The sequence below is a fragment of the Nannospalax galili genome, unplaced genomic scaffold (assembly GCF_000622305.1).
Source record: "Nannospalax galili isolate Female #2095 unplaced genomic scaffold, S.galili_v1.0 scaffold242, whole genome shotgun sequence".
In the NCBI taxonomy this organism is placed as follows: domain Eukaryota; kingdom Metazoa; phylum Chordata; class Mammalia; order Rodentia; family Spalacidae; genus Nannospalax; species Nannospalax galili.
The window spans coordinates 2,407,259-2,430,242 of record NW_008348081.1 but is presented as its reverse complement, the minus strand read 5'-3'; the positions used below and the strand labels follow the sequence as shown (position 1 = coordinate 2,430,242).

Sequence of the window (22,984 nt, the reverse complement as noted above, 5' to 3'; positions counted from 1 at the left end):
TAATCCGGACCTGCCTGGAGGATAAGACGGGAAGATATACTGAGGACATAGAAATTGGAGAGCAAGTGATGGAGGAAGTGCGTGAGGTAGCGTTGGTCATTAGTCATCAGATACACATAAAAGCTTTGGCAACAAGGTTTCTTGGTCCTCTGCCTCCTAAAAAAAACAGTGTGGCAGATGTTTGTGTAAATATTGTAAGTGTTTGTATGATGTATACTATGACTTCTGAAAACCTAGGCTGCTTGAATATGCTAATAGCTAACTCTGGAGGGAAATTGTGCCCCTTTCACTTCAGACTTAATCCTGTTCTTTAGATCTAAAAGATGTTTTCTGCCTAATGTCTCTTACTTGCTGTTTCAAACTAATATAATATAGGCTAAAAATGTAAAAAGCTGACTCAGGGCAGAAACTGGTCCTTTCTGTTCAGACTCATGCTAGTTCTCACAAACTTCTGTTCTCAAGAATTCTCCAGGTTCAGACTGACCCCCTGACTCTGTGAGAGGAACTGAGAGCAGCTTACATGTTTTAGTGCCTTGGCATACAAGATTTTCTTTGGTTAAAAGAGTTTCCACCTCAAGGGTCAGTCTCCTTGGGTTCCTGACAGGGGGACCTAATCTAAATTGATCATATGATAAACCTGTAAAAACAGGTGTACTGTAATTAATCAGAAAAACAGTTGGAGAGTTGCACAGGATGCTAACCACAGCTGTCCACAGTGATGCTTTGAATGTAAATCAGGCATGCTCACACAATGTCGCCTGGCAGTTCCCAGTCACCGCTACCAAACTAACTGCCCGTTTTACCCTGTGTTTTCTCTTGCCCTCTTTGTTTTCACCTTTAGGTACATTCTCCCTTGTCCTCATTTGGGGGAGAGGGCCTCATCTGCTTTACAACATCTCCAGACTCTATGCCACCTGTGTCATCACTACACCATCCATCATCACATCCTGTGTTCCCAATTTTTGGACTGGGTTTTTGGACTCTGTTCGTGTTTCCTATGGACTGTTTCCACCGCCTGGCACCCACCGTTCTCTCTCGACTTTGCCTGTGATACTATGATTCTCTCCATGATTCATTAATTGTTCCACATACTTTGTACACCGTTGTTTTAATCATTTATATAATGCCCTTCCATGCTGTACACTGTTTGTCCACTTAGGGTCCTTTTGTTTTGCTTGGAGGGGGACTTAGGCTCTGCGTAACCTCAACACAGAGCACAGGTTGGGGTAAAAGTTACCACCTTCATTAAAAGTCAGATTGATGATCTTACAGCAGAGCCAATTCAAATACATTATCTCAGGCTTACACTTAAAGATCAGGATGAGCCCTATGAGCCTGAAAGGCCACATGATGATGTGCTTCAGTTGTCCCCTTAAGAGCTGAACCGGATAGCCAAAGACGGGTAAGAGAAAATTACTGATAACAACCTAAGGCTGGCGGGCAGCCGAAGCAGCTGTCTTAGCCCATGACGGGTAAAGCTTCAGTAAAAATTCTCCAACCTAAGACAGGCATGGTTCCCTAAGGGACTGTTTTGGCTCATTTCCTTTCTTTATTAAAATATAAAAGAAAGGGGGACCTGTGGAGACCCGTAGGCCCCCACCCCAGAATATAGCAAGACCTGGTTCCTGGCAAAGCTGTTTTCCAGACATCAAGGCTGACCTGGTTTGAGATTAACCAGATGACCATACTTGAAAGCCTCACAAACATGTTGTTCTAACTCAGGCACACGCTTGAGAGACTCCCTCATTTGTTATGGAACTGCCTAAGAAACTTTCTGTACTACTTTGTAATCATACAGGTGTAAACTTACAATTGATTTGTGGCCTTACTATAGAATTGTGGTGTTACTATGAAAATCAAGGCTGACCTGGTTTGATGACCACACTTGAAAGCCTCAAAAACATGTTGTTCTAACTCAGGCACTTACCGCTTGAGAGACTCCCTCATTTCTCGTGGAACTGCCTAAGAAACTTTTTGTATTACTTTGTAATCATGCAGGTGTAACCTTATAATTGATTTGTGGCCTTACTATAGAATTGTGATGTTACTATGGTGTTCTGTTAATAAAATTACTCTGCCTCAATAGATTTATCCCTGCCAACTTCCCCCTTCCCCTCTCTATAAAAACTGTTCCTTTTCTATCAATAAATGAGACTTGATCAGAAAGCCTGTCTTGTCTCCATTCTTCGCGTCTCTTGTCCCTTTCAGTCCCCTCTCCTCTCTCCAGGTACCCACGTTGACTGTCTCGCGGGTCAGGACACATGAACACATGGAGATTAAACAGCAAGGTCCTAAATGAGGAATGGGTCAAAGGAGAAATTAAGAAAGAAATAAAAGTACTCCTGGAACTAAATGAAAAGGACAATACAATACAACATAACAAAACCTCTGGGGCACATTGAAAGCAGTCCTTAGAGGGAAGTTTATAGCTCTAAGTGCCTACATAAAACAATTGGAAAGAACACAAATAAATGACTTAACATTGCAACTCAAGACACTTGAAAAGCACAACAAATGAAACCCAAACCCTGCAGACAAGAAATAACAAAAATCAGAGCAGAAATTAATGAAATAAAAATGAAACAATACAAAGAATCAATGAACCAAGAGACGGTTCTTTGAAAAGATAAACAAGATTGACAGACCATTAGCCCAGTTAACCAAAAGAAAGAAAGAGCCCCCCCAAATCAACAGAATCAGAGATGAAAGGGGAAACATCTCAACAGACACCAAAAAGATCCAGAACATTATAAGGGAATACTTTAAAAACATATAAGCTACTTAAGTTGAAAACCTGTAAGAAATGGACAGGTATCTAAAAGCATGGGAACCACCAAAACTAAACCAAGAAGTGATTAACAGCTTAAAAACAGTCCCATAACACATAAAGAAATTGAAACAGTAATACAAAACCCCCTGACTAAAAGAAGCCCAGGAGCAGATGGATTTATAGCAGAATTCTACCAGTCATTTAAAGATCTATATCCAATACTACTTAATTTAGTCAAAAGCATGGAAATGGAGCTAGAGCTCCCAAATTACTTCTATGAAGCCAGCATCACTCTAATACCAAAGCCAGATAAATATCCAACCAAAAAGAAAACTATAGACTCGTATCCTTAATGAACATAGATGCAAAAAATTTTCAACAAAATACTTGAAAACCACACACAAACGCACATCAAAAATCACCATGATCAGGTCGCCTTTATACTAGAGATGCAGGGATGGTTCAATATACACAAATCAATAAAAGTCATAAATTATGTAAATGGGCTCAAAGACCAAAATCATACGGTTATCTCAATAGATGCAGAGAAGGCCTTTGACAGAGTTCAACATGCATATATGTTCAAAGTCCTAGAGGGAATTGGACTGGAGGGAACATACCTCAACATAATTAAAGCCATATACAACAAACTTACAGCCAACATCATTTTAAATGGAGAAAAACCGCAAGCATTCCCATTAAAATCAGGAATCTGGCAAGACTGTCCACTGTCTCCACTCCTTTTGACATAATGTTTGAAACTCTTGCAAGAACAATAAGACAAGAGAAGGAAATTAAAGGAGTAATGCAGACGCTATGATTTTATATCTAAGAGATGCCGAAAATTCCACCAGAAAACTCCTAGAAATTATTAGCATGTACAGTAAAGTGGCAGATTACAAAATTAATTACAAACATCTGTAGCCTTTCTATATAACAAGCAATTAGAGAAAGAGTATATGTATATGAAAACACTCCCTTTCACAATAGCTGCAAATCCTGACCAACGACATTAAAGACCTCTACACTGAAAATTTTAAATCTTGACAAAAGATTAGGAAGACATCAGAAGATGGAAGGACCTCCCATGCTCATGGGTTGGAAGAATTAATATTGTAAAAATGACCATCCTACCAAAAGCCATTTATAGATTCAATGCAATGCCAATCAAAATCTCCATGACATTTTTCACAGAATTGGAAAAAATCATCCTAAGATTCATATAGAAGTACAAAAGACCTTGGATACCCAAAGCAACCCTGAGCACTAAGAGTAATGCTGGAATGATTACTATACCAGATTTTAATCTGTATTACAGAGCTATAGTTGTAAGAACAACATGGAACTGGCACAAAAATAGACCTGTAGATCAATGGAATAAAATTGAAGACCAAAATATGAGGACATGCAATTTCAGCCCCCTGATATTTGACAAAGGGGCCAAGAACATTCACTGGAGGAAAGACAGCATGTTCAGCAAATCGTGTTGGCAAAACTGGATCTCCACCTGTAGAAGAATGAAACTAATCCCCTATCTTTCACCTTGCACAGAAATCAACTCCAAATGGATGAGAGACATCAATGCTGTGCCTGAAACTCTGAAACTGTTAGAAGAAAACATTGGCAATAACCTGCAAGATAAAGGTGTAGGAAAGGATTTTCTAAACTGGACATCAATTGATCAGTAAACAAAGTCAAGAATCAACAAATGAAACCTCATTAAACTAAAAACTTCTGTACATCAAAAGAAAAAACCAAAGGAGTGAAGAGAAAACCCAGAGAATGGGAAAAAGTCTTCACCAGCAACACATCTGACGAGGTTTAAATCCAGAATATATGAATAATTAAACAGAATCAAAAAAAGAAGTAACCCAATTAAAAGATGGGCTAAGGAGCTGTGCAAAGAGTTTTCAAAATAAGAAATAAGACAGCTAAGAAGCATCTTAAAAGGTGTTCAGCATCACTAGTAATTAGGGAAATGCAAATTAAAACAAGGTTAAGATTTCATCTTACTACAGTCAGACTCGCTAAGATCAAGAGAACAGATGATACCAAATGTTGGAGAGGATGTGGGGAAAGGGGAACGTGCATCTACTGCTGGTGGGGCTGCAAACTTGTACAACTCCTATGGAAAGCAGTGTGGAGAACTCTTAAAAAACTACAAATGAACTTACCATTTGACCCAGTCATACCACTCCTTGGCATATACCCAAAGAACTCATCGTATCACAGAGACACTTGTACATCCATGTTTATTTCTGCTAAGCGATGGAAGCAACCTAAGTATCCTTTGACTGATGAATGGATAATGAAAATGTGTTCATTTATATGATGGAATTTTATTCAGCAGTAAAGAAAGATGAAATCATGAAATTTGCAGGTAAATGGATGAAACTAGAAACTGTTATACTAAGTGAAGTAACACAGACTCAAAAAAAGTGTGTTCTCTCTCATAAGTGGATCTTAGTATCAAATCGTGATAACTGAGTATGTATCTAGACACAAGTACAGGAACCAGGATAAAGAAAAGGAACTGGGGAGGTAAAGGAAAAGAAAGAATCTGAAAGAGAAGAGCAGTAGGAAAGAGGCATTAATAAGGGATATATGAATAAAAATGGGGTTATCTTAAGGGGTCGGAGAGGGAGGGTCATACAAGGAACATAGGAGATAAAGAGGTAGGACCTACCTCCAGAGAGGTAGGACCACAGGAGAAAGGTATTGTTAAGTGAGAAATGGGAAAAATGGGGGTACTTTAAATGGGGAAACCATGGTGGAAGTTTTGGACAATGCGAGAGGTAAATAATGCCTAGGTAGTTTTAAAAAAATCAGAGGGAACCATGTTAATCAAACAACCTATTGACAAATTATACATACAACTAGCTCAAGGAATACAATATATATCTAAGCAAGGTTTATCTGAGAATGTTTGGTCTTTCCCAAGCTATGTCTGTATGGCATATGGTAATTAAAAGTACCAGACTGGTGGATCTACCCTTCTTTGATGTTTAACAGCCATACTTTGAGGCCTCTACTAATTTGGTCAGAGGGACATAAAGAACAGTTTTTGCTCCTTGCCCTCCTGCGTCTACTAACTTTCTGGGGACTATGAGCATCTCTCAAAGTGTCTGTAACTGTACTGAGTCACCTGTCCTCTTGCTCAAGGAGGCCATGGAGACCCCACCAAACGGACTTGAACCAGTGTCCAGTCTACAAAGAGGAAGGTCAACACAGAGGAAACATTTTCCATGTTTCCCAGTGAAGCCATCCAATGTCAAGCAGGATGTTTGACATTTCTTCACATAGATGAAACTGATAAAATAAAGGAACCAGGGGCTCTTCCCAAGCCCATGGACCCCTGAGGAACAGATCCTCAAATGGCCTTAAGAGTAAAAATAAATTGGTTTATCTGGGCCAACTGTGTGGCCTTAAATACCCCAAAGGAAAGTGAAAGTATAACCAAAGATTAAAGGGGTTAATATTTTTTAAGAGTCTATGTATATAGCTAAAGGCTACATAACAAGAAACAATGCCAGACAGGAGAGACCTTCCTTTGAGTTGTTGGCCAGGATGGCCCGAGAGACACCCAGACAGTAACCCAGCATAGAACTGGGAAAATGAACAGCAGACCCCAATCGTATCTAAAGGAACATTGGCAATTTATTGCTGCTAGTGAGGAACAGCTGATTACTCCTAAAACAAGGAACTCTCAATAGGCTGACTGGATTCAGCAGATTGAGGAAGAGCTGTTCTGAAACAAAGAATTCTTGATAGGCTGCCTAGATTCAGTGGATGGACAACCTCTGGGGAACGGCTTGGGGCTCTGACAACAAGAATGGACAGTAACAGGATGACAAAGAATATGGGCTCCAGTAGGTGGGCGGGGCACTATGTGTGGGTGCCTTTTGGGACGTGGCTATATAGATAAGATTGTCTGGGATTTTCTGTATGATATAAACACACAAAAAAATCAAATTAAAAAATGAGGAAGAAGCATAAAAATTTGCTTCATGTTAATTATTAGACGTGAAAAACAGTACCATTCAAATCTACCTTATGACTTTATAGCCGTACTCAGGTGCCAAGGATATGAGTGTAACCGTGTCTAGTAATAATCAGATACATAGAGGTTAGAGATGCGTGTGCATTCATCTAAGTGTTAGTAGCATTGAAAAAGACTTTTTCTGTAGGAAACAGTGTATTTTAAAATGAAATGGAGATTGTTTTTAAAGGTTAAACCATTCAATTTTATGTCTTTATACTGAGTTCAATATTATATAACTGTATTAATTTAACTGTGAACCTAAAAATTTACAGCCACTTTGGAAAGAGATGCATCTTTGCTCTGGAAATTGTTACTAAATATGTTATTGAATATATAATGAAATGCTTCTTCTAATCATCTGGTTATTGGATAAATAATTACAAAACAAAACAAAAAACAAAACAAAACAAAAAACATAAGATTAACTTTGGTTACAGGGTTAGGTAAGATTCCCATTTGCAGCAGAAGGCATTCCCAGAAGTTGTTCCCACAGTCTCTTCTGTCCTATCTGGGTGAACAGATGTTTATGTTTATCCAGGAAAAATCATATACCATCTGTTACATGTGATTAAATAGGGCATTGTCCACTTATAAAACCCTGTTATCATGAACATAAGTTTGGATTTTAGAAGTTTGGGGATGCTCAGTTTATACTTCTATGTTGGTTTTTGTTCTAATAGTACAGAAGCTTTTTTCAAAGTTTTTTTGTATATTATGTTACTTTTTGTTTCTGTGATAAAATACCCTGACCAAAAACAAGTTACAGAAGAAAAAGGTTTTGGCTTATGTTTTCAGAAGCAGAGTCCATAATGGTCGGGTGGGCATGGCAGCAGGCACAGGAAGCTGTGTAGTCACATCTCACTCACAAGCAGGAAGCAAAGAGTGGGAACTGGAAGTGGCGCAAGGCTCTAAACTCTTAAATCCCTCCCCAAGTGACGTTCTTCCTCCAGCAAGGGGGTTCCTCCTAAAAGTTCTATGACCTCCCCAAAAACTCCACTAGCCGGGGACAAAGTGTTCAAATGCATGTACCTACTGGGACACTTGTATAGATAAGTTAGCATTCAAAAAATGCACCTTCTCTATTTAATGTGTCATTGCAACATTCAGTTTTGTTACTGTTTCTGTCTTTTGTATATTGAAAAAATGACCTTTATCTTTCCACACATTCCTGTTTTGGTTGTACCTCCATGGTTTTGGAACAGCCCTAGGACATTTTCTCTCTGGCCCCTAGAAACTTGCTAAAGAAACTTCTCAAAAGTATTTGATGGAATGGCAGTAGGGTTTGGGGACTGTTTGCTCATACCTTCAAGATAGAGTTGACAATTAAATGACTTAGTCTTCAACTTGAACTGCATCCCTAAACATGTATATGCTAATGAAGCTGTCATGTAATATAAATGTAATACTAATCTGTCTTTACATCATTTTTAAAAATGTTCTGAATTCATTGTATTTTTTTAAAAATATGTGACCTTTTGACTTCATTATTTTCAAATTAAAAGCAATTCTATTTTTTTCACCTTCAAGTCCTTTTCTTTCCTAGGTAATTGTTGTGATATTACTAGTGCTCAGGCCCCTTCTGTTCAGCATCACCAGCCTCGCTCTGGGATCTTAAGACTGCAGTATCTTAGACTGCTCTCCAGGACTCTTGATTTAGGACCTATATTTTGTCAAGGTCCTTAAATATTTCATCTGCATATGAAATTTTGAACAGCACTGCCTTCTAAGATAGAATAAACTTAGAATGTGGATTGATTTTGGTAAATGATCATTTAAAAAAATAAGGAAAAAGTTTAGGAAGGAAAAGTGTAGTGTGAAGAAGGCTTAGTGTTAGGTTAGTAGTGGGTAATTAAAAATTAAATTTTAGGGGCTGGAGAGATCACTTAGCGATTAAGAGCACTAGTTGCTCTTGCAGAGAACCTAGGTTCAGTTCCCAGAACCCACATGGCAGCTAACAACCATCCATCCACAGCTCCAGTTCCAGGGGATCTACTTTCCTCTTCTGACATTCGCGGGCAGTGCTCAACACGGGTGCACTTACATACATTCAGGTAATGTACTCATGCACATGAAAATAATAAATATTTGAAAAATTAAATTTTAAATTAATATTAAAATTTCCTTGAAATTGAAAATTACACTGATTGTCCACATTGGTATTCATAATTACAGTGCTAGATGTATAAGCTAGTGTTGCTATTCCTGTACTAATTAATCCTTATTAGATTTCCATTTCGAATCCCAAACTCTATGGCCTTAGATTGGGATACTATGTTTAAATTTAAATAGAAGCTGGACGTGGAGGCGCACGCCTGTAGTTCCAGCACTTGGGAGGCAGAGACAGGTGGATCTCTGTGAGTTCAAGGCCAGCCTGGTCTACATAGTGAGCTCCAGGACAGCTGGGGCTACAGGGAGACCCTGCTTCAAAAAGACAACAACAACAAAAAAAATTGAATAGGAACCTTCAAAATTGAAGATAAAATTCAAAATGGATATAATAAAAATTTAAAAAATGTTTACAGTTCAAAATAGAAAAGTATGTGTTTTTGTTTTATTTTTGTTGCTGCTTAGACCACATTTCTTCATTAGTATTTTGCAAATGAGTAAACCACCATGGATCATTTAAGAAATAAAGTCAGCGTATTACTGAAGGTGAATTAATGATTGAGCTGATCAGTTTCAGATTCTGATTCTAGAACCTTATTTTGGAAAGGTGGAGGAAAAAACAGTTTCCATGTAAGGACCAATAAGTACAAAATCTCAGTGTCTGGTGGACCGGGCATGGGGAAGGACTCAGAACTTAGTTAGGGTGCTTCTGCTCCTGTTGTGGGAGATCACACTTGTAATTCTTCTTTAACATTTCTCATTAGGGTTGATACTTGGATTAGATCCAGCCCTCTTATTGTTTTATTAAAATCCTCAGACTTAGTTTTTAGGTGGCCATAATTGTACCATAAGTGCAATAGATGACATTAGTGGATATTTGAATTTTGAAGTTAGTCCTAGATTTCCTTTCACATTTATGCAAGTGTATTTTATTATTTGAAGTCATTTTTTATTCTAATTAGGATATTATTTATATTAATCTTGAACTTCTTTATGTAATTAGTATTTTCTTTCTCTCTACCCTGAAGGAAAAGCTCACTCTGTAGTTTTCTGTATTTGGTTACTTTTCCCACTCTCAATGTAATTGTATTTATTTATTTATTATTTATTATTTTACTTTTTAAAGCACTGTCTTCTTGTAGTTCCAACTCTCCCGAAACTCACTTTGTAGACCAGGTTGACCTTAATCTCACAATGATCCACCTGACTCTGCTTCCTCAGTGCTGGGATTAAAGACATGCACCACCATTCCTGGCTCACCTTGGTTTTTATATTAGATATTTTGTTTTCTCATCTTTACTCTGATGTTGACATTGAAAATTTTAATTTTAGAAAGTGTTTTTACATTATTTAGTAATATATTAATGATCCTTAGAATTAACTTAATTCTATAAGCCTTTTACTGAAAATAAATTAGAGGTATTGATTCAAACCTATGTATTGAATAGATGGATGGACTGGCAGGAGACACACAAGCGCAGGCATGTACATGTATACAATGAAGAACTGCCTATATAATGTTATTATAACTCCATGCATAAATATTTGTGTATGTGCATCTGTTTACCAAGACTTTAAGATCACAAGATAAAACAGTATTATAAAATAATTCCAGTGCTGAGCTGGTGAGATCGCTTAGCAGTTAAGAGCACTGGCTGCTCTGGTAGAGGACCTGGGTTCAGTTCCCAGCACCTATATGGCAGCTGTTAGTTATGGAACAGTTAGTTATGGAATTGTCCATAACTCCAATTCCAGGGGATGTGATGCCCTCTTTTGACCTCTATAGGCATTGCATGACACGGGTGCAGTTACATACATGCTGGCAATACACTCATACACATAAAATAAAAATAAAATATTGTAAAGATTAATTCCATTACAAAAAAATTTCATTGCATTAAGTAAGAAAAAATACATTTTAACCTTGTTTAAACTAGTAGGAAAATGGTGACTGACAAAAAATAACTATAAATTTCAAAATAATGGAGAGGATTTTTAATATTATCAATACAAAGAAATGATACATCTTCAAATTGATGGATATACCAGTAACCTTGACTTGATTACATACTATATACAGATAATCAAATATCACAGTATTCTCCATAAATATGCAACATTATGTGACAGTTAAAAATAGAATTTAAGGGGCTGGAGAGATGGCTTAGTGGTTAAGAGCACTATCTTCCAGAGGACTCAGGTTCGATTCCCAGTGCCCACACAGCAGCTAACAACTGTCCATAACTCCAGTTCCTGGGGAATCATGAATCTTTGCAAGCATTGCACGACATGGGTGCACTTACATAAATGCAGAAACACACTCATACCCATAAAATAAAAAAAATTTTAAATGAGTAAATTAGTCATGAGAATATCATACAAAGTACAATAAAATTTGACCCATTTCAAAATACAAACCTGTTCTTAGATTTTCTAGTTGAAATGACTGGAAGATTTTCCAGAAGACTAACAAAGCTTGAGATTTACACAGTTTACAAATTTCTAAGTAAGAGTGCAAGAGAAATGGTTGGGTATAAAACATTTCAAGTATTTTAACAGCTGCATTACTTAGCTGAGAGGTATCAAAAGAAAAATAGTGCAGAATGTGGGCTTTTAAAAAGGGGCAAGGAAGCTGGGCGTGGTGGCGAACACCTTTAGTCCCAGCACTTGAGAGGCAGAGGCAGGCAGATCGCTGTGAGTTCAAGGCCAACCTGGTCTACATAGTGAGTTCCTGGACAGCTGGGGCTACAGGGAGACCCTGTCCCAAAAAGACTGAAAAAAAGGGGGGGGGGGACAATGGACTAGGGCTGTAGGGCTTAGAGGTAGAATACCTGCCTAGTATACATAAGGAACTGGGCTCGACCCCAGGAGAACACAAAAAGGTAAAAATAAGACGCAGTTACTATAAAAGTGATTCACGTAAGTATGGCATATTTGAAAATAAGGATATAAATCCCCGATGTAACTATTTAATTTTGCAGGAAAGAATTCCAAAGGATTTCTGAGCACTAAAGTCTCAATGCCTAATTAAAGGCGAAATTAGCATTCAAGCCCAGGCAGGTTCTTACAGAAAATCCAAGATTCTAAGTTGCCCTTATCACTGCTGCTGGAAAATAAGAAATTATTCTTGAGACAAAAATCAAAGTTTATTAAAGATACATAATTCCTGTTACCTCAGAATACACAGGTAGTAATTTTAAAGTATAAAGCTTAATATTTTAATTTAATATCAAGACAATTAACTATTTCATTAGTAACACTGGGATAAAAGTATCCTAACCTGCATTTAATGGATCAGTAGTTGAAGGTGTGTAACTAAGACATGGCTTCTTTCACAAAGGAGAAATCAAGAGACAATCTGCAGTCCTTTTGGAGGTGTAAGAGCAAATTAGGGTTAGCTTTTCATTCCCTTAATCTGTTGCCGTAGAGCATACTAAATTCAACGATATATATCAAGGAGTAGAAGTATACCGTGAATGAGTTTCAGAATCCTTAGATAGTTCATTTTTCAGTACAAGGTCTCATCTCGAATTCACAGAGATCTGCCTACCTCTGCCTCCTGAGAGTTGAAGGTTAGAGATGAGCACCATCATGCCCGGCTTTGTGTTTATTTTATTAGCACTATTTATCATGTTCATAAAGAATTTTGTTCCATTTTGTTTGCTTAAAATGCAGTATCATTGTAACACTGCTTAATAATAGTAGAAATGACTAACCTGATTACTTAGCTAGTGATTATATATGTCAGACTTGCTTGAGCAGCTGTTTTGCTAGAATAATTGATGTTTAGTAGAAATATTTTTTTACCCATTTTTGTTAGGAAATAAGATATGTTCACTGAAATCAAGACACGCAATTCAGAGTGCAAATTGTCGAACTTGAAAATATGAGGTCATTTTGTAAGTTGGTGGATTTTTTCTAATGAGTAGTAAGTCTAAAGTGGCTCTTTTACACATTAATAGGTGGTATTTACATTCATATACTGGTTATTGTGGCCATCTTTATTTTTTACTTTGTATTATAATCATTTTCTCTTGCCTTGTAAATGATTCCCCAAACTATTCTGTGACCATTGGGCACTACTAAGAAGAAGCAATCTTAAGTGCATAGAGCTAATGGTTTGTGGTTTGAATGGATTCATGTAGACATCTAGTCCACCAAACACTACTAGTGGTGATACTTGCACTTAGTCACTGAGCCTGGCAATCCAGGACATTGTATTAAAACAAAACTGAGGTGCTGCTCTAAGGAGAATTTTTTTGGTTGCTGTTTAAAAATAAAAGCTCATAGTCTATAATTGATGGTGCATAGAAGTTGGGTTAATTTCATAATGATCTTGATTTAATTTGAATTCTTTTAATTTTAATCATTACCATTTATAAAATTCATGATTCTGTAGTAGAAGGGGGCATTGCTTCAATATTGACTAAATCTTAGGTTTCTTATAAAGGAAATAGAGCTACGAGTAGTGGCATTTTGAAGATAGTGATGATGGTTTTAATGTAGTGATGAATATTACTGATTAGTCAGAGACTTCTTGAGTTTCTTAATAATGATGGTTGTGAGAGCTTGAGGAAGTTGATTTTTCTGTGTTTGAGGATAGAAGTGTATATTATAGGTTTTGTTGTGCTGCTATTTTTTGTAGTAATGCCTGTCACTAGAATGTGAATTTCATTTGGAATGTGTTTATCTTTGTCAATTGTAACCCAAACTCAGCATTTGCTCTTGCTACATGTGTGGGCAGGGTTAAAATCCTCTTTCAATGATTTCATTGCTGTCTGTGTTAGGTATCATTTTTCCTCCTAAAAAAGGCAACTATTTTATCATATGCACTAAGAATAGAGAGTCTTAGAAATAAATTAACAATGTGCGTCAGGACCGACTGATGTATGTTTCCTGCAGTTTGTGGCTTGTTTAGTGTCGGTTTTTACAGATAATACCCACTTTCTATATATGCTCTAGAAGAATTTATTCATAAGTCTTTTGTGGTTCTTTTTTATTGTAGTCTGCATTTTCAGTTTTTAGAATTAACTGCAGTGCAGAGCCAGCATTTACTTTCACATTATGATTTGTATTTGAGACTTCATTTACTAGTAAAATTACTGTGTTTTATACCTTACTATTCATTCAGGACTGTTTATTTCTACGGATTCAATATAAAATATATGACCAAAATGTGATTTTTCTGGATAAAACCTACGTTAAACAAATTTTAATGTACACATGGTGAAAAATACTAAATAGGTTTTATTTTTGCACAACCCAAGTGAGTTGTAACATTTACATCTTATTTTGCATCTGTTTGTGAAAAGTATTTTGTAGCATAATTGGGTGGGTAGGATTTCTCAGTGGCAGGAATAAGCAATGCAGTGGTCTTAAAGAACTCAAACTTTACAGACAGATGTCCTTTGAGTATCCTTTTTGACCCTCAGCAAATGGCCTAATCCTTAAAAAAATTATTATTTAAAAAAATATTTATGGGTATGAATGTATTGCCGACATGTAGGTATTGTGCACCTGTGTTGTGCAGTGCCCATGGAGGTCAGAAGAGAGTGTTGGATCCTGTTAGCTGCCATGTGGGTGCTGGGAACTGAACCTGGGTCTTTGCAAGAGGTCATCTCTCCAGCTCAAATGACCCCATCTTTATAAATGGAGTTGTAGTAGTCTTTCTGGATTACTGTGAATATTCATTTTATGTATGCATATGTAGGTATGTGTATACATACGTTTATGGACTCACAGATTACTCTGCAAAGAAGCGTGATGGTTCTGTTCACACTGTTAATTGTGCCCATTGCATATTTTAAAACTTTAACAACCCATTATAAGATCATGCCAAATCTTCCAGACTAATTAATGGGGACTCTCTTAGTGTCTGCAGATCTTTCACAAATACCAAAACTTGTGGGTGCTCATGACATTTTTACAAAATGGCATAGTATTTATGTGAGATTTGCACGTGTTTTCCTATATGCTTCATCTTGGTATTACTTTTAATGTCTAATAGGACCTAAATGCATCATAGCTGAGCTTGTTTAAACCTGTGTTAGCTTTTATTATTACGTCTTATTAATTGTATTTGCTTTCCATAAAGCAAACAATAGGAGAGCAGTGAAATGGCTCAGTAGGTGAAGGCTCTTGCCACCAAGCTGCATAACCTGAGTTTGATTGTCCTCTGACCTCCACATAGGTGCTCTGACATGCACATATGCACATTCACACACTCAAAAGTGATAAAATATTGTGGAGGAGTGATTGAGGAACACACTCAGTATTGACTCCACAGGTACTTGTACACAAGTGTGTGTGCAACCCTATACATGTCTACCCTTCCCACATGGATAATCATAAACATGTTTACATATACACAAAAGAGGAAAAAATGTCTGTGGCAAAGGAATTCATAAGTAAATTTGTATTTAGTCATAGCTAGAACTATTTAATATATATGTACATAGTACTAATTACTAATGAGTTATTATCAGTAAAAGGAACTACCAATTCATAACAAGCCAACTCAGTTAAAAATAGATAAATATTCTAATAGGCGGTGCATAGTGGAAACCTAAGTGGTTAATATATGTATGGTAATATTATTGATCATCACAGATTTGAAAATTAAAACATTTCATATCAGCTGTGAAAAAAACTAACCTATCTGACAGTGCTAGAACTGATAAGAATCTGGGAAATTGTCCATTATTGGTGTGAGAACAGTTGTGTAAATTTTTATGCAATCAGCCTTTGTATCTGTAGTTTTCATAACTGCTGCATGTAGAAAACAGGTGAAAGCATTGCATTTCTTTTAAGCATGTACAGATTGTTACTTGTAATTTTTTGAGTATTATAGTATACTAATTATTTACCTAGCACTTAGATTGTAGTAGGCATTAAAAGTTATAGAAAGAGGGAGCATACTGGAAAACATATGCAGATCTCATGTAAATACTATGCCATGTTGCATGAATGTCATGAACACTGTGTGTTTTGGTATCTGTGTGAGACCTGCAGATACTGAGGGAGTCCCTGTTAATTAGCCTGGAAAAGCAATTTCAAGATCTTATAATGTGTTATTAGCTTTTTTACATATGTGATGTATATAATTGACAGTCTGGTGAATCACACTTCTTTGCAGACTGACTTTTAAATGCATAAAATTATATATATATATGTCATAGTAAAAGAAATAACTATATTGAAATGTATTTCTCAAATATGTTGTAATTTTTATGAGGTCATTTTATAACAGGAATCTGATAATATTGTGATTTCAAAATAATTCTGAGTGTAAACCATGTCTGCAGCTCTCCAACCACAATCAGTGAAAATATTTTCTGTTTCTACTGGTTATAAAGCCATAGATACTGTGATATAAATTCTACTTTTGTGTCCCTACTTTAGTTGACATGTTAAATTTTTGAGAATTTTTCACTTTCCATGTTTTGGGAACTGGGTAGACCAAGAACCTTCAGAGGATATCTCATATATGTCCAGTACTGATGATTGTAACATTGTTTATAAAAAGAGAAGAAAAACAACCACCCAACCAAAAAAATAAACAAAAAGCACATGACCATTGTTAAGAGAAATGGAGCCAGTCATTGGCGCACACCTGTAATCTCAGCACTTGGAGGCAGATTGCAAGTTTGAGGCCAGCCTGGACTATGTAGTGAGTTCAAGCCTAGCTTGGGCAATAGAGTGCATTTAAGGCCTTTCTGGGCTGCTTAGTAAGATGACCTAAAAAACCGAAAGTGGGGTTAATATCTGCTTTGGTGCATCCTCTCCTCATTAAAATGGGATAATATTCTGGAAATACAACATGGATGTAAAATATTATGTTAGTGAAATTATTTTCTCTTTAAATTTCAACCTGGAATGTACACTTAATAAGCTTTTAATAAAGCATACTATTTCTTGTTTTTGTGGTATCAGTTGATTTCTTTCTAGAAAAATCATGATGAGAAAATAAATCACATAATGTCACCTACTGGGGATTCACATATATATTATGCCAGATCGTTATGCTGAAATACCTTAAAGCTCACTTTGCACTACAAGAGATAAAAACATAAACACTTTGAGAGGGCCTAGGCAGCTCCTACAGTAGCTGTTAACTTGGTAGCATGGGAGACTGACTGCTACTGTGTTCCACAAGACACCAGGGCAGGATATGAAGATTTAAGTTTCTTGAAGACTTTAAGTTAGAGATATTCTCTTTCCTGCTATAATATACTTATGGCACCTGCATCTGTGTAGCTTGAACTAGTTTGGGTTTCAGAATCTGCTGTGCGATATTAAAATGGCCACTGTCAATCAATATTCAGAGAAGATTTGCTTTCCTATCTTTTTTAAAAATTATTTCTTTAAGAATTTCATGCAGTGTGTTTTGATCCTATTCCAACCTCTTTCCTCATCTCCAGCCCCTAATTCCCCTTCACCACATGTCCTCTTTGCTATTTCACTATTGAATATGTGTTGCTCAAGTGCTCTTGGGTGAGTCTATCTCTTGGAGTCTGGTCAATCTACCAGGCTTCATATCCCTAAGGAAAATTGACTCTCCCTCTCCCTCTCCCTGCAGCTATTAGTTGCCTGTAGATCTTCACGTAGGGCTTGGGCTTCTTGTGCACATCCCCCATTCTGTTTTTTTTTTTTTTTTTTTTTAAATCTAGCTTGGACTTGCATAGTTTTTGTGCATGCTATCACAAGCACTATGGATTTACATGTGCAACTACTCTGTGGTGTTCAGATAGTAGGCTCCTACAGGCTTTCCATTCCCTCTTCTGCAATGATCCCTGAGCCTTAGGAAGAGAGGGGGTGATATGGGTGTCCAATTTAGGGCTACACCCTCCACAGTCTCTTTTTCTCTATATGTGGACCAGCCATGGGCTTTAGTGTTAATACCATATGTTACAAGATACTTCTCTAGGGAGAGCTGAGAGATGCAGTAACTTATGTCTATAACAATAAATTGTTAGGGACCTGGAGAGATGGCTCAGAGGTTAAGAGCACTGGCTGCTCCTTGAGAGGATCTGGGTTTGATACCCAGCACCCACTTGGTGGCTAACAACTGTCCTTAACTCCAGTTCCAGGGGATCTGATGCTCTCTTCTGACCTCTGCGGGCATTGCACAACACGGGCACACTTACCCACAAGCAGGCAATACACATATATACATAAAATTCTAAAAAATTAAAAAAAACCGATTGTTAGGAATCAGTTTAATACTATGTCTTTTCAGCAGAGTATTACTATTGGGTTTTTCTCTATGGCCTATAACCAACCTATCTAGTCATAAGTTCTTGGCCCTGTTAACAGTGCCAGGTATGTGCTCTGTTTTGTAAAGTGGACCTTAAATCCAGTTCAGTCCAATCCAATCCAATCAATGTTGGTTACTACCATACATTCCTGCCACTATTGCACTAGTAGACATATCTTGCTGTACCAGTCATTATTGTAGCTTCCAGAGTTCCCAGCTGGATAAGTTTGATGATTATTTGATGACTTTTTCTGAGATTTAACCTATATGTGAGCTTTTTTTCTTAAAATTCCCCAATACAAATATTATCTTCTGTGTTTCCTATCAGTGTTGTTGAAAAGTTTGACCCAAAGAGATAGAAACCAAATGCCTGTCTTATCATTTGTAAGATTATAAGAGTTTTCCACACAGTAACTGATTCAATGTTATCAGTATTTTTATAAGGTTTCTTTGAATTTCATAATGAAACAACCGATACAGGGAACTAATTGAATCTGGCGTCAGTGCATATAAATTCATATATCTTTTTGAAATTGTTGTCAAATACTTTGTCCATTTTAAATAGCAATATATGTGACATTGCTTTGCTTCCCTAACTGTGTAAAATTTTGTTCACCTGTTTCATTCTTCAGTTGGAGAAAGGTTGGAAATTAACCATTACTATTCTCTCTAGCGATCAGGAGGGTCTAAAAGGAGACGTTTAAACTCTTGGAATCTTGTGTAGAGATTCACTAGTTTCTCTGTGTTGTCTCTTATGTATCTAGCATATACACTCATTAAATTTTGGTTTGGTTTTTTGTTATAGGGAGTCCACTACAAAGGGTGGAGAAATGTTTTCTTAAATGTGAAACTGTGAACCTCATATTGCATAGCACCAGAGTAACTGAGCTAAGCACTGCTGTGTATTCCCTCTTAACACATTTTCAGTGCAGTTTGTTATTTTTATCACTTCATGGAAGCACCGTGTGCGACAAGTGCAGAACATACAGTGTAGATTGTGATGTGAATATTCAGCATCACCCCCTCTTCATTCATGCTTGATAATCTTTCTGTTCCAGGACATCACATTTTTTTTTTTCATCTAATTTTTTTTTTTTTTACATTTTCTAAAACCAGTTCAATTGTACAAATCAGTGATTATTTAATAACTTTCACCAGTGGTGCATTCATTACCAGAAATGTTTTTAAACATTATATATTTCCAGTAAGAGATTCCTACACATTCATAGTGCACTCTGTTCCTAGCCCCACCCCTAGCCAGGAGCTTAGTTACTATTTGTCTCTATAAATAGTTTTGTTTTTTTTTCTTTCTTTTTTCTTTTTCTGGACATCTGTCTTGAGTATAGTCTTAAAACATGTGATTGGTATCTGGCTTTCTTAATATTTTTGAGGGTTATCCACTTTACAGCATTTAATTGTTTCTGTTTCTTTTCCTAAAGTATCCCATTGTCTAGATATGCTACATTTTGTTTACTTGTTTAGCATTTACTGCATTTTTAGATTTTTGTGACATTTGAAGTATAAAGATGTTGCAGTAATTTAACATTTTCTTCTGCTAAGGATTCTGCAGTAGAACTGCAGGATCTAACAGTTCCTAAGTAAAATGGATTCCTTGAATTGGAATTAACATTGTTTATTTTTCACTGGGTTAAATGAAATACAGCTATTCATTTTGACCTTTTCTGAAATCCCCTCTTTGACATTCTACTCTTTGTCTATAACTATTTTCTCTTAAATGCATTAATAGTTCATATTTCTATAATAAGGGATTTCAAAAGTGTGTTGTTCAAATGCAAATATTTTAAAACACATTAATTTGAACTTAACATTTTTTTTTCTGGACTAGTTTTACCCATTCTTGATGTGGGTTGCCAAGTAATTCTTTCTAAGCCATGTCATTGGAATTAAATTAGAGTAATTTATATAATAAACCATCTTACTGTAAAAGTTTACTTTCACTTAAGTATTCTTCATTTAAAAATCCATCTGGATGCATCTAATACAATACAATGAATATTTATATTCATGATACATAGAGAAAATAGCAAAACTAAATGGTACATTTAACTGCTTATTGATCTGGTATAAGTAATGTAGGTTCCCTAAGCTTGAAGTAAGGTTATTGGTGTGGTACTTGACATGCTGAAAAATGGACATGCCTAGTAGTGTCCTTGAGGTATTGAAGCTACTCAGGAACTATTTATTTCCATTGATTTTGAACTTTGTATTGTGGGGTAGATGATGGTAGTACCACATTTTTTAAAAGGTTATAATTTCTAGGATAGAAGTATGGTAAATTGTCATTGATAGTTCATCTATGAGGACAATTATGTTAGTGAGGTAAGACACATTTTAGTTTGGCTTAGTTAGTAACATTTGAAAACCTTCTAGTATTTCCTTAGGTATTTCTACTAAGTACCAAAGAAATGATTCCGTGATAGTAAGCCAAAGCACCCCTGACTAAGACTCCTGGCCTTAATATAGGGTAAAAGTGTTTAAGGCAAGACCTTAGAAGGTGACTACTCTGCTACTTAGGAGTAGAAAGCAGAATAAAAATAGATAACCTACCATAGTATAGTTTTAGTTTCAGTAATTAATATGAAAATGAATGTTTTAAAAAATATTTCATTTTAATTGTTTTTATTATTTTATGTGTATGAGTGTATTGCCTGCATGTAAGTGAGTGCACCCGTGTCGTGCAGTGCCGTGGAGGTCAGAAGAGAGCTTCGGATTCCCCTGGAATCTGGAGTTAAGGACGGTCATAGCCGCCATGTGGATGGTGCTGGGAATCAAACCCGGGTCCTCTGCAAGAACAACCAGTGTTCACCGAGCCATCTCTCCAGCCCGTGAATCTGATTTTTATTAGTCATTAATATGTAGTGACTAATTTTTCTACTTTCAAAGTTTATGATTTATATGTATTTATTTATTCCTATATATTTACTTATGACATCGTTATGATTTAAAGAATGCAAGATCTTAGGAAGCTGTTACCAATTACCCTTCAGAGATCCTATATTAGGAACATTAGAGCATCGCAGCCTGAAGTAGGAATGCAAGCCTTTAGGTCTTAAGAGGAGCATCATTAGGAGAGAGCCATCATGGGCACCTTGACCGGGATTTTGAGAGGAAAGAGCCTTCAGTCCTTTCAGTCCTCAGAATATTGGGAGAACTAGAGCATCATGCCATGAGTAGCATTCTGGAGTGTTGAGGAGACAGAGAGCGTTCATTTTCAATGAATAAAGGGAGTTTCTGACTCTGACGGGGTTTCAGGAGGTGAGTAGTACACCTTTGACCTACTTTGTGAACCTGGAGTCACAAAGCAGGAAGGCCTAGATAAAAAGTCAAGATTTCCTTGGACATGAGTATCAGGAGGAGCTGGACTTGCCTTGAGGGTCACGGAGGGAGGAAAACAACTCATCTGTCACAGCATGCGCTGTTTTTCAGTTGTTATTCTCATCCCTGTTCTCTTCCTCAATCCACTTTGCCTTCTCCAACTTCCCTTCTCTCCCCTTTTCCTCCTTTATTCTCAGTAGGCAAGTTAATGGAGTCTAGGTTTCCACCAGCAAGTGAATGGATAATTACACACACACACACACACACACACACACACACACTGGAGTTTATTCAGACATCAAGAATGAAAGTACATCATTTGCGGGAGAGGTGGCTTAGTGGTTAAGAGCACTGGCTACTCGTGGAGGACTTGGGTTTGGTTCCCAGCACCCACATGTGAGCTAACAGTTGTCCATAACTCTAGTACAGGGGATCTGACACCTCTTCGACCTTCTTGGGTATTGCACATTATGGGTGCACTTACTCACAGGCAGGCAATACACTCAAGCACATAAAAATAAAAATAATAAAATATTTTTGAAAACTGTGAGAACAGAAAGGGGACTTCCTAGAAATAGGAAGACCACCTGCTGGGCCTGGAGGAGGCATGGAGTGGATATGATCAAAGTACTTGGTGTTTTTAAGTGAAAATGTCTTTTGAAATCATCACTCTTTATAATGAATATATGCTAATAAAAATTTTAAAATTATATTTGCAAACTGATCAAGGAATTAAGGACATGATATCATTAGTGAGAGTACATGCAGAATTATAAGAAGTAATTTGTCACTAACTACCAGTGCAAATTAAAGCAATGATTTGCACAATTACAGTTGAGGCATATACACATGCATATGTAAAGAGAAAATGAGAACAAATACAAGAGTCTGGTCAGAGAATAGCGAAGTTTGCATTTTAATACACATTGTAGATAGCTTTTCTATAGTGCATTGATACCTTTTTCTGGACAGCATTGTCATAACCAAAATCATGAACACTACATCTCTCCAGTAATGCAGAATGATGAGCATTTCTTTGCAAAAATTCTGGACTATTTGAAATAAGAAAACTTCATCTAATTGGAATGTTACCTTTTTCAAGGTAGGAATGTGTAAAAGTTTTATTTTTCCTTTGTTTCTATTTTTAATTTTTTGGCTGTTAAGTATGGGTATTTACCCTTAGGCTTGCAGGGTAGTGGTTTTCAGTTTGCATAGTATCAGTGATTAACAGAATTTACATTTGTATAATTCTGAAGGTCTATTGTAATTGTGTAGCAAGGAAATGTGTAAAATATAGACTTTAAAGGACTTTGTTTAGCCAAATTATGGCTATCGGCCTGGGCCTTAAGCATTCCTGGCAAGCTTGCTATGAAAGTTGCTGTGCTTTGTTTTTTAAAAGCAGATATAAGTTATCTGGTCTCTTGTCACTTGAGTAAAAAGTGTCCCTCACTGGGGGCTTTTCATTGGTGATGAA

General features: G+C 36.7%; 1 protein-coding gene across 1 annotated transcript in view; it reads left to right on the top strand.

Moving 5' to 3' along the window:
- Tusc3 (tumor suppressor candidate 3) overlaps positions 1-22,984 on the top strand; it is a gene marked incomplete in the record, with an annotated part of 221,011 nt that overhangs the window by 28,737 nt on the left and 169,290 nt on the right.